Below are 14718 nucleotides of genomic sequence, written 5' to 3'. Positions count from 1 at the left end.
GGTTACAGTCATGGAGTTGGCAGGGCTGCAGTGTCATCAGAAAGCTGTCCTGGGGAATATCTACTTCCCAGCTCGCCTTTGTAAGTAAATGAAAAAGTTCGTTATGTCCATGGCATTTTCCACTGTCTATTCATATGCTATCCTAGAGAATCTAGGACATATTTTAAGAAAGTTACAAAATAGAGTGCTCAATGAGAAAGTCAGGTAATTGAGAGTAAGTTTTAGGGTCAGTCTTATTAACGTTATTTTATGAAGCATACTAATTAGAAATCATTACAGTGTAATATAATATAAGTAAAAACTGCACAAATACAGTTTTTATGATAATTAGTTTTTACTCTTTTGCTCATGTGAGGCAGTTTTAAAGTGGCATGTGTAATTTGGCAGGTATATACATTCTACTAGTAAGCAATAAATGCTTGTTTTAAAGTACCTTTTTTTTTTTGGCAAGTTCTACTTTTAAATCATTCTCATATTTGATTTTGTTAATTGAATGACTTTGTGGCAAAATAACACACTCATGAAATATTAGAATCACTTTATTATCTTTCTCTTCCTTCACCTTAGATAGAGTTGTGATTTCTAAGGGTGTGTTTAGCTTTGTACTCTACTGTATCTTCATCCTATTTTCAATCCCAAAATAGGCACAACAAAGGATTCTTTCTTTGTTCCATGCTTATAAATGACTGGCAAAATGAGTATATCTTTTGAAAGCAATTTCTACTATTATAACAAGCTGGAATCAAATGGCCAATCAGTAATAAGCCAACCCTTATTAACTTGCACTAAATTATTTTCATTTGGCAGATAAAATAACCACTTTTCTGCTCTTAATTAGACTTTGGTCTAATAGGATTGACAAGTCAAGCTGGGGGAAAAATGCTGTGTTTAATTATTTTAGAATTCAGTATTTTTTAATAGATTCAGTTTTGAGAAAGTGCCAGAGAAACTTGAAGAACCCACATTTTGTTTTCCAGGTTACTGCTGCTCTTAAAAACCAAAATAACTCTAGCAGATGGACATTTTAAAATTGTGCTATTATATATTGATCTCTATGCCCTTACAGAATTTCGATTATTATTAAAAAGTGGTAGTTTATTTTATAAGCCACTTATATTCTCTTTTTACTCCTTTATTACATGAATATAAGTTATTCTGCCCCTTTGGACTGTATCTTATGGTAAAAGGTACACAAAATGGCCACTTAGAGAAAAGAGGTATATGGTAAAAAAAAAAAAAAACACAAGCTTTAGAGCCATAAATACTCAAATTCAAATCCTAACTCAGCTGCCAACTAGCTGGGTGACCTTGGGCATGTTATTAACCATGTCTGTGCCTCGGAGATGATGTAAAGAGTAGAGGTATAAATATAATGCTTCTAGCAAAGTATCTGGTACATAAGATATGATCTGTGAATTTTGGTTTTTATTATCAACACTATTACTCCTCTGTTCTTAATATGACACTGAATTTTAAAATATACCCATGTTGGCGAAACCCCTTTGCTTCCCAAACCAGGTCGCCCCAGGTCCCAAGTCTGGCTGGCATTGAGAAAGAGTGAGTTAAGCAGTCATGAGACTAGAGATTTAAATTAGGTTAGATAGAACTTTTAATAACAGAAGGTGACTGGGAAACTACAGGATTTGCTGAAGGTGTCATAAAGGGTGGGATAGTGGGACAAAGAATATGTGAAGTCAGTGATTGGAGAAAAATAACTAGTTCAAATTTGGGAAGGAAGTAAAGGGAGAGAAATAAGAAGAACCTAGATCTGTTGTTCCTTTTCTAAGAAAATCTTAGACCACCATGTGAAGAAATGAACAGATCAAATCATAACAAAAAGATGCATGATGTCTTGAGCTGTTCTAATTTGAATCAAGAATTATAATGACTTACAAATGCCATAAGCTATAACTTTTTATAACTTCCAGTTAGTAAACTTTTTGTGCTTTTGTCAAATATCAAATATTATATACTAGTTTAATTTATATTGAAATTGAAGCCTAGTCAATTTCCCAGGGGGTTAGAAATTCAAAGATATAGAGTTTTCTCCCCATTTATTTCATACAAATAAATTACAATATGAAAGTATTTATTCCAGAAATTACAAGATTGTCTGACACATAAGGTACTCAGTAAGTATTTTTTGGTTGCATGAAAGTTGACTTAACTAATTTGAGAATCTTCCTTTACTGTCCTAGTTCTAAGGTAATTTTATTAGGTTAAACTCAAAGAGAATATTTTCATCTCATCTGCACAAATGTATCCATAAAACATTCTCAGCTATAAAACAAGCAGTTGCAAAGACAAGCTCTTTCAGTATTTTTCCTTATTTGCATTATGTTTAAGGATTTGAGTCATTGGGTCTTAGGAAAAAGTAGAAAACAAGAAAGGTGCAAAAATAAAGTGTTTATTATATGTACTAATATATATTATATATCTACTACAATAGTATTATCTATAGTATATATAATATTATGTAATATATATAATATATATCAGTATATACAAGAATACTGATACTTTATTTGATCCGTTAAAATTTATGAATTGTTTTTAGTACACAAATAATGATTTTTGATTGTCAAAAATAAAACTGACCAAGGTATGTAAAAAGAAGAAAGAAAAAACTATCGTCATTAAAAAAAAATTACTGTTAACAGATGTTATAATGTAAAAACGTAGGCTCACATAAGAATGATAAAAGAATATCAAAATTCAAATGGTAAATTGTGTCCCTTTATCCTGTTTCTTATTTCTTCTGCCTATTTTACTAACTTTTGACAGTCATCTTCCTGGTTTTTTTCAATGCTATACACTTAAATTTTTACAGATCTGTAGGTTTTAAAATTATTCCAACCCATGGTGATGTACGATATTAATATCAACAGAAGAGGAAAAAAAGCAATAATTTCCCCCTTGCATTCCTTTCTTAATTGTTCCGTGGGCTTTTCAGTTTTAGGGTAAAATCCATTTATTCCTGTTTGGGTAGATGCTTCAGCTCCCTTAGCCTAAAAATGCAAATTCCGTGCATCCTACAAAGGACTTGGCAAAGAGGAGGAGGCGAGGCAGGGCAGAGGAATAGAAGGTCCTGGCCCCCTATGCCAGCTTCATATGTAAAATGGCATTCTCTTTTAAACTGGAGCTATTGTGCAACTTCTCTAAAGGGATATTGGAGCAGCCTTCAGTTATGAAACTGTTATCAGATAACTCAGGTTCTGGTTGCAAGACTCTGAGAGCAATACACAGATACATGCTCTTTGTTTCTATATCTACTGAATCTGCTGTTTTCTGGCAGCTATTTTTCCCCCTGTTGTGCATTTAACTTAAATCTGACAGAAACCATAGATGAATTTTTTAATAGACACTGTTGGTACCTAAGTCCCAGAAAGACATTTTGGATAGGCTAATATCAGCAAAATTTTAGTGGGTAGTCAGGGAATGATATAGAAAACATGTAATTGGCCTTCACGTGAAATAGTTGACTAACACTCTTCTGATGAGCCTTCAGATTCATCTAAATGTGAATAATTGGTCTTAAGTGATTTGCAACACATTTGAGGCACTGTCAAGGGTGCGTTCTGGGCAGAAGGCATACTTTAGAAATTAAGACCTCATGGGTTTTTTTAGTTTTTTTTTTTCTGTTTGAAAATATATTATTATATGTTCCGTTTTGTTCTGGGACTGTCACACAGCCCTAAAATGTTTACAGCTTTCAACCAGAGGTAGAGATGGGGGGGTGAGGGACGGGTATAGCCAGGGGAAGATAACTTCATAAAACTTCCTTAGTGCATCATTTTATCCTTTCTTACAGTGAAATCTAAACTAATCCTCACTGAAAAATAATTTCATTAAGACCTGTTCTATAAAAGTGTCTTTAGGAACAGATGTTGCTTTACAAGTAGTATAAAACAATTTTTTAATAAAACTGTCCAAGAAGCTAAAATAGTTCTGAAGAAATATAGCTTCTTGGTTAAAATTGTGCCTTCTTTGATTTACTTGCATCTATATCTTTTGTATTTTTGAGGTAGATCTAAACCTGACTGTAACTAGGCTTCTTTTTTATTGTATTTTTGAGATTCTGGATTCTATAGTAGAGTTGGCTTTCACATTTATTTAGGATATAAGCATTTAAAAAAATTCTTCCTAAGGACTTAAATGTGTACATTTGAAAAAAGTAGCTGGCCATAACGTGCTTTGGGTGTAGCAAAAATCCACTTACTGGCAATTCAGATTTTCTATGTAAATGATAAAAGTTTGTCCTTATAATTACTTGGATCTGCTTGCTAGATAAATTTAAAATGTCGATGAAGCCATAGATTGTCATCAACTTAACACTTTGCATGCTTATAGCCAAACAAATAAATATACAATTTCCCTTATTCAGGAAACATTTCATGAATGTCTACTGAGAACTAAGGGAAGCTGTTTGAAATGGAAAGCTTCTCTCCAGTAGCTCGTGGTAATAACATCAGTTTCTCTAACATCTGTAATAAACACGTTTCAGTTGTTTCTTTAACTTGCCCTTATATTGTGCCATGTGCTAAACTGATTAGTTTTATTATGAATGTGTAACTTACAAAATGCTTTCTTTACATGCATTCACTGTCCATTAGTCATCCCATCAGAAATCTCAGACTGTCCCTCAGCTTCTTTCTCCCTTGACTCAGCTTTCTTTACTGAGACAGATTGTTGCCTTCACAGGGCTTCTTAAATCCATCGCCTCTTTGCCACTCCCACTCCCCACTGTTAGGCAGGCTCTCCTCATAATTTATCTAGCTTGTTCTAATAGCCTCTTTATGGATTATGTCCTCCAGTCTCTTCAGTGTGGCAAGAATTTCTCCTTGCCAGCATAAACCCAAGCATGCCACTTTCCTTAATACCAACTGCATTATCTGCAAGATGAAGTCCAAAGTCTATAGGCTATCACAAAATGACTCTGTCTCTGACTTTCATCTTAAATCGAATCTCCTAAAGTTCTCCCCAAACTATGCTTCAGCCAGAAACAGTCCACCCTCTTCACTTTTTGAAACCTTAAATTCCTCAGGGCCCTTGCACATTTTGTGCCCTTCAACTATGGGGCCTATTCCTCCTTTCTCTCTCATGTAAAAAATTCTCTGCACCCCTTGAGGTCAGTATATAAGTCTTATGCCCAGTGGATGGGCCCCTCCCTTATTACTACAGTCCTAACTTCTTCCCATTCCTCTCACCCTGGAGCATCAAAAGTATTTGAATTTATTGAGCACTAATACTCTCTCAAAAATCAGGATTGTCGATGATTTTGATCAGCAGGGATTAATCAGAGATGAAAAGATTATTTTCTATTTTGTATAAGAAAAACATTAACAGAAAATACTAAGCCCTTTGAGGGCAGGGTCAGTATCTTATGTATTACTTATCTTTGCCCATTACAGCATTATTCACAATAGCCAAGGTATGGAAACAACCTAAGTGTCCATCAATGGATGAATGGATCAAGAAAATGTGAGATAGATTAGATAGATAGATAGATAGATAGATAGATAGATAGATAGATATACACACACAGGGATATTATTCAGCCTTTAAAAAGAAGGAAATCCTTTCATTTGTCACAATATGGATGAACCTGGAGGGCATTATGCTAACTGAAATAAGCCAGACAGAAAAAGATAAATAATGCATGGTATCACTTACACGTGGAATCTAAAAACAAAATCCAGCTCATAGAAACAGAAAGTAGAAAAACAGTTGCCAGGGGATGGGGGGGTGAGGGAAATAGAAAGAATTTGGTAAAAGAGTACAAACTTTAAGCTCTAAGATGAATAAGGTCTCAGGATCTAATGTATAACATGGTGACTATGGTTTGTAATATTTAATTGAAATTTGTTAAGAGAGTAAAACTTAAATGTTCTCACCAAAGAAGATTTTTAAACGGTAAATATGTGAGGTGATAGATGTGTTAATTAACTTGATGGGGGAAATCCTTTACTAATGTATACATATTTAAATCATCATGTACACTTTAAATATCTTACAATTTTATTTGTCAATTATATTTCAATAAAACTGAAAAAAAGAAAATGGTATCGGATCTGATCTTCCATGTGTTCTTCTAATCTACCTATTATCTGCTGAGCACTCCTCATTCTGACCTGGTTTTCAGTTGACAGTTTAGGTGAGTCATCGTTCCTAATATCCTCATTCAATGTGATGGACAATTTCAGGTGCAGCTCTCTTTCATTTACTTCTCTGCTGCTCTTCAAAGAATTCTCTTAAAATACATTGTCTAGTTTATGATTTTTCCCCCCTGTTTACTGTCTGTCACATCCCCAAGATTAAACTTTTGAAACTTAAATGTCAAGAATGTATTCTTTAATTTTTTTTTCAACTTCTTGACCTACTACTGTATCATTCCTTCTTAGAATAAAAAAAGGGAGTTATCCACATTAATTGAAAGGTGGGGACAACAAAGAGGTACAAGGGGTTGAGTATGCAAAGAACTCAAGAGTATGCAAACTCTTGAGTATGCAAAGAACTCAAGAGTATGCAAACTCTTGAGTATGCAAAGAATATTTTGATATTTTAAAATATCCTACACCACAAAGAAAACAATACATGAAAAGACTTGGAGGCAAAAGAACTCATGTACTAATCAGGAACCTAAAAAAATAGTTCAATTGGCCACTCATATGTCTACTTTGGAGAAATATCTATTCCAGTCCTTTGCCCTTTTAAGTTGAGTTGTTTTATCTTTTTGTTGTTGAGTTGTAAGATCCCTTTATATATTCTAGATACTAGACCTTGTCAAATATATGATTTGCCACAAAAAAAAAATTCAATCTTACCAGAGTTTAGAGAAAATACATCCTGAAGTGACTAAGAATAAGACTGAAATGTTATTGAAGTTTGGATCGTGAAGGGTCTTGCATGCTGTTTAAGATGATTAAACTGTGTCTTGAAGGCAATGGAGAAGCATTAGAATGTTTAAAGCAGAGAAGTGATGACCTGACCAGACTTATGCTTTATAAAGATTAATTTGGTTGCCTTATAGAGTCTGTATTGGACAGTGAGACTGAGTCTATCATGATCTACCATGATCTAGGAAAGATCATGAAGGCCTTGGACTAAGATAGAAGAATTGAGCAATATGAGAGATTTTAATTCGATGGTATGAATAGCACTTGGTAACTGATTGAATGTAGAGAGTGAGGCAGGGAGAGGTAACACAGATGACACCCCAGTTCTAGGATGGGCAGTTGGGTGAATGATGTTACCTTTTTTTTAGGTTTAAAAAAGATGGGTTTTATTTCTTTCAAAGTACACGTTTATGGCTAAAAAACTGAAATATATGACAAGGTTTGTAGTGAAAAAGAGGAGTCCCATGGTCTATCTCATCCCCACATCCCAGACCTCTACATATTTCTTCTGATATTTCCTCCATGTTCCTAAATACTTTGCTTATATTGCTGCACATTGGTTTTTCAATCTTGGGAGAAACCTACTGATTGCATACTGTGAAAGGCCAGGATTTAACCTCTTTGACGTATTCATGTACCAGCCCAAACCCCACTAGCTCTACACATAGAAAACTCTGTTTTCTCCATCTTCTGAGAGTTTTCACAATTTTCAGATAAACCAAAGCAAATAAAATGCAACAAAATACAATAGTCATCGTATTATAAACCTACCATTTTGTAGTATAGAAGACAGCTATTGGTATGGGGAAATGGTAAGGGCAAGGAAGAGAAATTCAATTAATTCAATGAGTTCAAGATGGAACATATTAAATTTGAAGGGTCTTTTTGGTCATCCCAGTAGAAATCCCAATAGAAATACCCAGTAGACCATTGGCTATGTTGGTTTGGAGCTCTGAGTAGAAATCTGTAGAGAGAGAGATTTGTTTGTTATCAGCATGTACAAATGTAAAATTGAATTTCCTGTGATTCAGGTTAATTGAAATTTGTAACAGCAAACACTCTGCCTAAACTGTGGTTTATTTAGACTTCTATTTTATTTTAAATCTCTACTGTAGATTAATAAATTTGATTAAAACTAATTAGTACAAAATGATCAGAAACATGACATACTATCATTACTTGCTTGAGTTTCCTCCATGTAAGAAAAAAATGTTGAATGTGGCATATTTTCTTAGCTTAAGATGAATTAAAATTAATTTTGTTTTGGATCTCTCTCCTTAAGATTATAAAATGTCATAAAACCGGTGTTGGGCATCTCTGGAGAATTTGGATAGGAACTTGAAGATGAGTTGCTACTACATGTGAAGAATGTGATCTTTGGTATCCATTCCTGTGGAATTTCACCTATAAAACATTGAATGGATGTAAAATTCAATCTAACTGCTGTTCCCTTTGAGTGATGATACATTCTTCAGAAAAACTAAAATATAAGTGTCAGATAAGTCTAACAAAGTATTCTTGAGTAAGAATACTAAAGCTCTGCATTTCCAGAATGTCTTTTGAGAGCAAAGTTATATTTAGCAAGAAGAAAAGAAACTGAGGAAATGGAGCAGTAGAAAAGAAAAAAATCAAAGTTTACTTGTGGCAGCAGGGTAGCTCCCTTCATCTTGACCAAGCTATTATGATGTCCTTAATTAGTTGTTTTGATATGAAATTATGGTTTTACACTCACCCCGGGTAACTCATCTTAAAAATACCAACATGTAAACCTCTCATGGCCAAAATGCCGAGTGTAAAGCCAAAAGTTAAGAAGAGACACGTCAACTAGAAAAATTACCTTTTAAAATATTTTATTTAGAAAGACTATTTTCATCTGAAAGTGTTATTTTATTTTATTTTCTGTATGTGACAAGAAAAAAATAAAAGAGAAAAATGCAACCCCTACTCTGTCTTCACAGTGTGAATATTGCACTGACAAGAAATGCTACAACCTTTAGATGATGCAAAACTGCCTGATTTGTGAGCCTCATTCCTCCTAATGAGTTGTGTGTTGTGATGCAGAACTTAAATTCCCCATGGACCCTGTATTCTCAGAACCATTAATTTATCTTCTATGAATTAACACTGCCTTTGTTAATGGTAGTGTCCAGCCCTTGGCAAAGTCCTCATCCACTTGGGAAAAAAAAAACTGAGCTAAAATATCTCAGCTTGGTTTTAGGTTAGTACTTTGGACCAGAGTGGACTCACCCAGTAAGAAAACCCTTCTTTTCTTTATATGAAAGCTTCTAAGTTCTGTGATATAACAGGAGCCTGTAGTAAGCGGAGAGCTATTTGATGCTGAATTCTGAGCAAAGGGTTCTTTGTGGGAAGGTCTGTCAAATAGCAGAGTTACCATGGCAACCCTGGCTAGATAACCCATTTGGGAAAATACTTGTAGGACCTAACACTCTATCATCTGTCATTCAATAATTTCATGTTCATAATAACTAGGAAATCAATGGCTGTCCTCTGAGACAGTTTGTGGAAAGGGCAGGCATGCTATTGGCAGCGCACAGCTTACATCTGCGTCTACTTTGCGTCTACTTACATTTGTGATTCTCGTGCCAGGTTAGGAGTGTGAGAAAGAACTTGTTTGTTTGACCTGGCACAAAGATTAAAGGCAGGTTCAGTTCTGCAATCTAATTACAACTGTAGTGTTTAAATATACAAAAGAGAAAGAACCAATGGCATATTAACAAAGCCTTTGCTAGACTATTAGGAAGTAAGGTTCACCTAATATTAACATTTTACATTTAAAAATTCTGCAAGAAAAGACGAGTCCAAGTTATCACGTGACTGGCATGAACAAATTCGTTAATGTAAAAGGCATTTTTCTTATCTTAGCTTTCTAATTAAACCGCTTCTCACTGTAGAAGCTATGTTACCTGGCTGTTATGTACAGAATACAAAGTGATATAGAAAAGTAATTAAAATTCTTAAACATGCAGCCCATTGGCTTTACATACAATTAGTTTTTAGAGTGTGAGGTTTAATAATAAGGCCAGTTAGCTGAGTAAAGAAATATACACTTAATAATTACCTTGACAGTATTTATCAACTGGAAAAAATGACAGGAATAAATCCATTTTAGTAAATGGATATTATAAACAAGAAAGCATGATGAACTGAGACCATGAAGCGAGTAGAAGAGAAGAATTAAGCATTTTGTATTCTATGAAGAAAGGGATATTTCACGTTCATGGAAACTTTTGGAAGATACTGATTTGCACATATGAAAAACTGAGTGTTTTCAACTTAGAAGAATTTTGAAATATAAAGATAAAGATGCTTGTAAATTGCTTTCTTTTCAGCACAACAGGTTTTTATTTTAAGCCATTTCCAGTGAAGTACTGCTATCATATGGGGAGCTGTGATTCTGCAAGTTTACAGAGTTCAAGTGTTGTCAAAGTGGAAGTATGGGAGCTGATTAAAACATCATCTTTTCAACATAAGAGATGAAGTCTTTGAAAGTGAACATGGTATTTTATCCAAAGGAGGAGTACTTCTCTGAAGAGCTGTGCTGAATATGAGCACATAAAACGGAAAGATTATAAGACCCTTTTAATCGAAACCTGAGGTTTACTGAAGACTTTTTAAGTTAGAATTTTATACATTTTTCCCCATAAGCAATCTGGTATCTTTTGGAATTTTCAAAGATCTATTGAGCAAATTTACTGTTTGCTTCTCTCTTTCTCTTCCTTCTTTCTCACTCTTGAACTTTCTTCCCTCATTCTATCTCTCCATATTTTCTCTCATTATGACTTTTGGGACTGAAGAATATTCATTTCTATTATTGATGCTTGCTTAATTGAAAAATGAAAACTTATGGTAGCTTTATTCGAAAAACTTCTTCAAATAAATGTTCCAAGCTACTTGAGTATATGACTGGAATCCAAGTGGTATCAAAAACAAACTATTTATATTATGCAATAAATTTTGACTTCAAATAATTTTCCTTTTAAAAGGGAACGGACATGTGGACACAGAATGGGAAAGGGAGGGTGGGACGAACTGGGAGATTAGGATTGACATATATACAATACCATGTGTAAAATAGATAGCTAGTGGGAACCTGCTGTATAGCACAGGGAGCTCAGCTTGCTGCTCTGTGATGACCTAGATGGGTGGGAGTGGGGAGAGAGGTCCAAGAGGGAGGGGATATATGTATACATATAGCTGATTCACTTCACTGCACAGCAGAAACTAACACAACGTTGTAAAGCAACTATACTCCAATTAGAAAAAAAGAAAGAAAAAAGAGAGGGTTGATTATATTTCTAAATGTAAGAATAGAGATAAGAAGTGGAAATCTACAAACAATAAATGCTGGAGAGGGTGTGGAGAAAAGGGAACCCTCTTGCACTGTTGGTGGGAATGTAAATTGATACAGCCACTATGGAGAACAGTATGGAGGTTCCTTAAAAAACTAAAAATAGAACTACCATACGACCCAGCAATCCCACTACTGGGCATATACCCTGAGAAAACCATAATTCAAAAAGAGTCATGTACCACAATGTTCATTGCAGCTCTATTTACAATAGCCAGGACATGGAAGCAATCTAAGTGAATGGATAAAGAAGATGTGGCACATATACACAATGGAATATTAGTCAGCCATAAAAAGAAACAAAATTGAGTTATTTGTAGTGAGGTGGATAGACCTAGAGTCTGTCATACAGAGTGAAGTAAGTCAGAAAGAGAAAAACATATACCGTATGTTAACACATATATATGGAATCTTAAAAAAAAAAAAGGTTCTTATGAACTTAGGGGCAGGACAGGAATAAAGATGCAGATGTAGATAAGGACTTGAGGACACAGGGAGGGGGAAGGGTAAGCTGGGACCAAGTGAGAGAGTAGCATTGACATATATACACTACCAAATGTAAAATAGATAGCTAGTGGAAAGCAGCTGCATCACACAGGGAGATCAGCTCGGTGCTTTGTGACCACCTAGAGGGGTGGGATAGGGAGGGTAGGAGGGAGATGCAAGAGGGAGGGGATATAGGGATATATGTATAGGTATAGCTGATTCACTTTGTTATACAGCAGAAACTAACACAACATTGTAAAGCAATTATACTCCAATAAAGACGTTAGGAAAAAAAGTGGTACATACATACAATGGAATATTACTCAGCCATAAAAAAGAACAAAATAATGCCATTTGCAGCAACATGGATGGACCTAGAGATTGTCATACTGAGTGAAGTAAGTCAGACAAAGAAAGACAAATATCATATGATATCGCTTATATGTGGAATCTAAAAAATGGTACAAGTGAACTTATTTACAAAACAGAAATAGAGTCACAGATGTAGAAAACAAATTTATGGTTACCAAGGAAGGGGAGGGATAAATTGGGAGATTGGGACTGACATATACACACTACTATATACAAAATTGATAACTAATAAGAACCTACTGTATAGCACAGGGAAATCTACTCAATACTCTGTAATGACCTATATGGGAAAAGAATCAAAAAAGAGTGGATATATGTATATGTATAACTCATTCACTTTGCTATATAGCAGAAACTAACACAACATTGTAAATTAACTATACTCCAATAAAAGTTAATTTAAGAAAGAAATATAATAAAAGTTGAAGTTAGTAATATTAAAAAGAATCATCTATAGCCTTTATATAAAGGGATTTACCATGCTTTTGTTTTAGGAAATACATTTTTTTTACATAAATTTATTTATTTATTTATTTTCGGCTGTGTTGGGTCTTCGTTTCTGTGTGAGGGCTTTCTCTAGTTGCGGCGAGCGGGGGCCACTCTTCATCGCGGTGCACGGGCCTCACTGTCGCGGCCTCTCTTGTTGCGGAGCTCAGGCTCCAGACGCGCAGGCTCAGTAGTTGTGGCTCACGGGCCCAGCTGCTCCGCGGCATGTGGGATCTTCCCAGACCAGGGCTCGAACCCGTGTGCCCTGCATTGGCAGGCAGATTCTCAACCACTGCGCCACCAGGGAAGCCCAGGAAATACATTTTAAATACCTCTTATTTTTAAAAAAAAGTTAAAGTCTATGGTATTTTGTTATTTATTTATTCATTTGTTTAGTACATCTGTTGAGTACTAAACTCAGGTCCCCAGGCACCTGGCTGAGTGCAGAAGTTACCAATAAACAAGACTTTATCCTCAAGTACTTCTCAGTCCATTGGGGAAAAAGAGAAGTAGACAGGGATTCATAGGGTGCTGTGGGAGCACTGAGGAAAAGTGTTCCATCTATTATTCTTAGACACATTTATTCCCCTTACTGTAGAATTTATTTATATGATGTCATTTCTGACAATTTTTTTTTGGCGTTTCAATTATTTACCACCTTATAAATGAGGATTCAGAAACATCAACATGTGAAAAGTTCCTTGGTATTCCCAGTAAGATTCAGATATTTAAAAGGATATTTTTCAATGTTCTCAATGAAACTCAGAGACAACCAGTATTAACCTATGTATTAATTTTATAGGGCTGTCTTCAGAAAATACTACCAATTGGGTGGTTTAAAACAACAGAAATTTGTTGCCTCCCAGTTTTGGAGGCCAAAAGTCTGAAGTCAGGGTGTCAGCTTAGCCATGTTCTTACTGAAGCCTCCGAGGAAGGAACCTTCCTTGCCTCTTCTAGCTTTTGGTAGAGCCTCATAATTCCTTAGCTTGTAGCAGCATAAGTCCAATCTCCACCTCCGTCTTCACATGCTTTCCCCTGTGTCTTTACATGACTGTCTTCTCCTCAGGACACCAGTCGTATTGCATTAGGGGCCCACTCTACTCGATCTTAACTGATTACATCTGCAATGACCCTATCTCCAAATAAGGTCACATTCTGAGGTACTGGGGGTTAGGACTTCAACATAGTTTTTGGGGGGACACAATTCAACCCATAACAGTATAAAAACTTCTGCTTCAACTTTCTACCTTCTTGAGAAAATTAAACACTGTAAAAATGTGAACAATGATACATGTTCTCTTTCAGAAGAATTTCTAATACTCTTTTTTCATGTTTTGTTGGGCATGATAATGTACAGCCTTCTTTAGTGTTTTTGCTTGACTTCCTAAAAACCCTCTATATTCTCATATCCTGGAAAATACAAATACATACATTTTATCTTTTTAATATAATTAAAAAGATAAAAATGGCTATTCTGAAACTTCTGCCTAATAACTCAGCCTTTAAATACATGCCACTACTTGGAATTCTTTATCATAGGCAGATATAGTTAACATATCTAGTGCTACACCATTTTACTATTGAGCCTTCTAATGTATTCTTGGCCTAGCCTGAAGTGAAATTTTAAAATGTTGTCATATTCATAATTTAATTGATACAGACTTTTCTTTAGCATTTAGGAGGTCAGGAAGTGTATTCTCTTTGGTACCCTGTCTAGGAGGAAGAATGCTGCAGTGAGATGTAAAGGAAGACTGATTTAACTTGGAATCCTGTTTTGGCTTAATGGCTCTGACTGTTGAATCTCTCTTGGCCTTAATTTCCTCATCTTTAAAGATGAGAAGGCTGTTGTTAGGATTAAATGACATAACATGGGAAAGTGCCTCTTTCACTGTTGTCCATAGAAGCTACCTGGGAAAGGGTTGGTCATATCCGGTTGGAAATGTCATACAAGGGGAGCCTATGCTCTCCCAAACTAATGCCTAGAAAGTGAGAACAAACAAAACCAGCGTTACCCCCTGATGTAAGTACAGCTATCCTATCTGCAGCACCAGTCTTCCTTTCTAGCCCCACTTCCTTCATCTTCCCATTTAAGACAGAAATGTGAAGAGG

General features: G+C 35.2%; 1 protein-coding gene across 1 annotated transcript in view; it reads left to right on the top strand.

Moving 5' to 3' along the window:
- Window positions 1–14718, top strand: part of PDZRN4 (PDZ domain containing ring finger 4) — a 387356-nt gene that overhangs the window by 179406 nt on the left and 193232 nt on the right. The gene's annotated exons all lie outside the window — the stretch shown is intronic.

The sequence above is a fragment of the Balaenoptera physalus genome (genome assembly GCF_965194825.1).
Source record: "Balaenoptera physalus genome assembly, chromosome: 13".
NCBI classification, from domain to species: domain Eukaryota; kingdom Metazoa; phylum Chordata; class Mammalia; order Artiodactyla; family Balaenopteridae; genus Balaenoptera; species Balaenoptera physalus.
The sequence above is the reverse complement of the archived record's forward strand: the minus strand, read 5'-3'. Positions and strand labels throughout refer to the sequence as shown.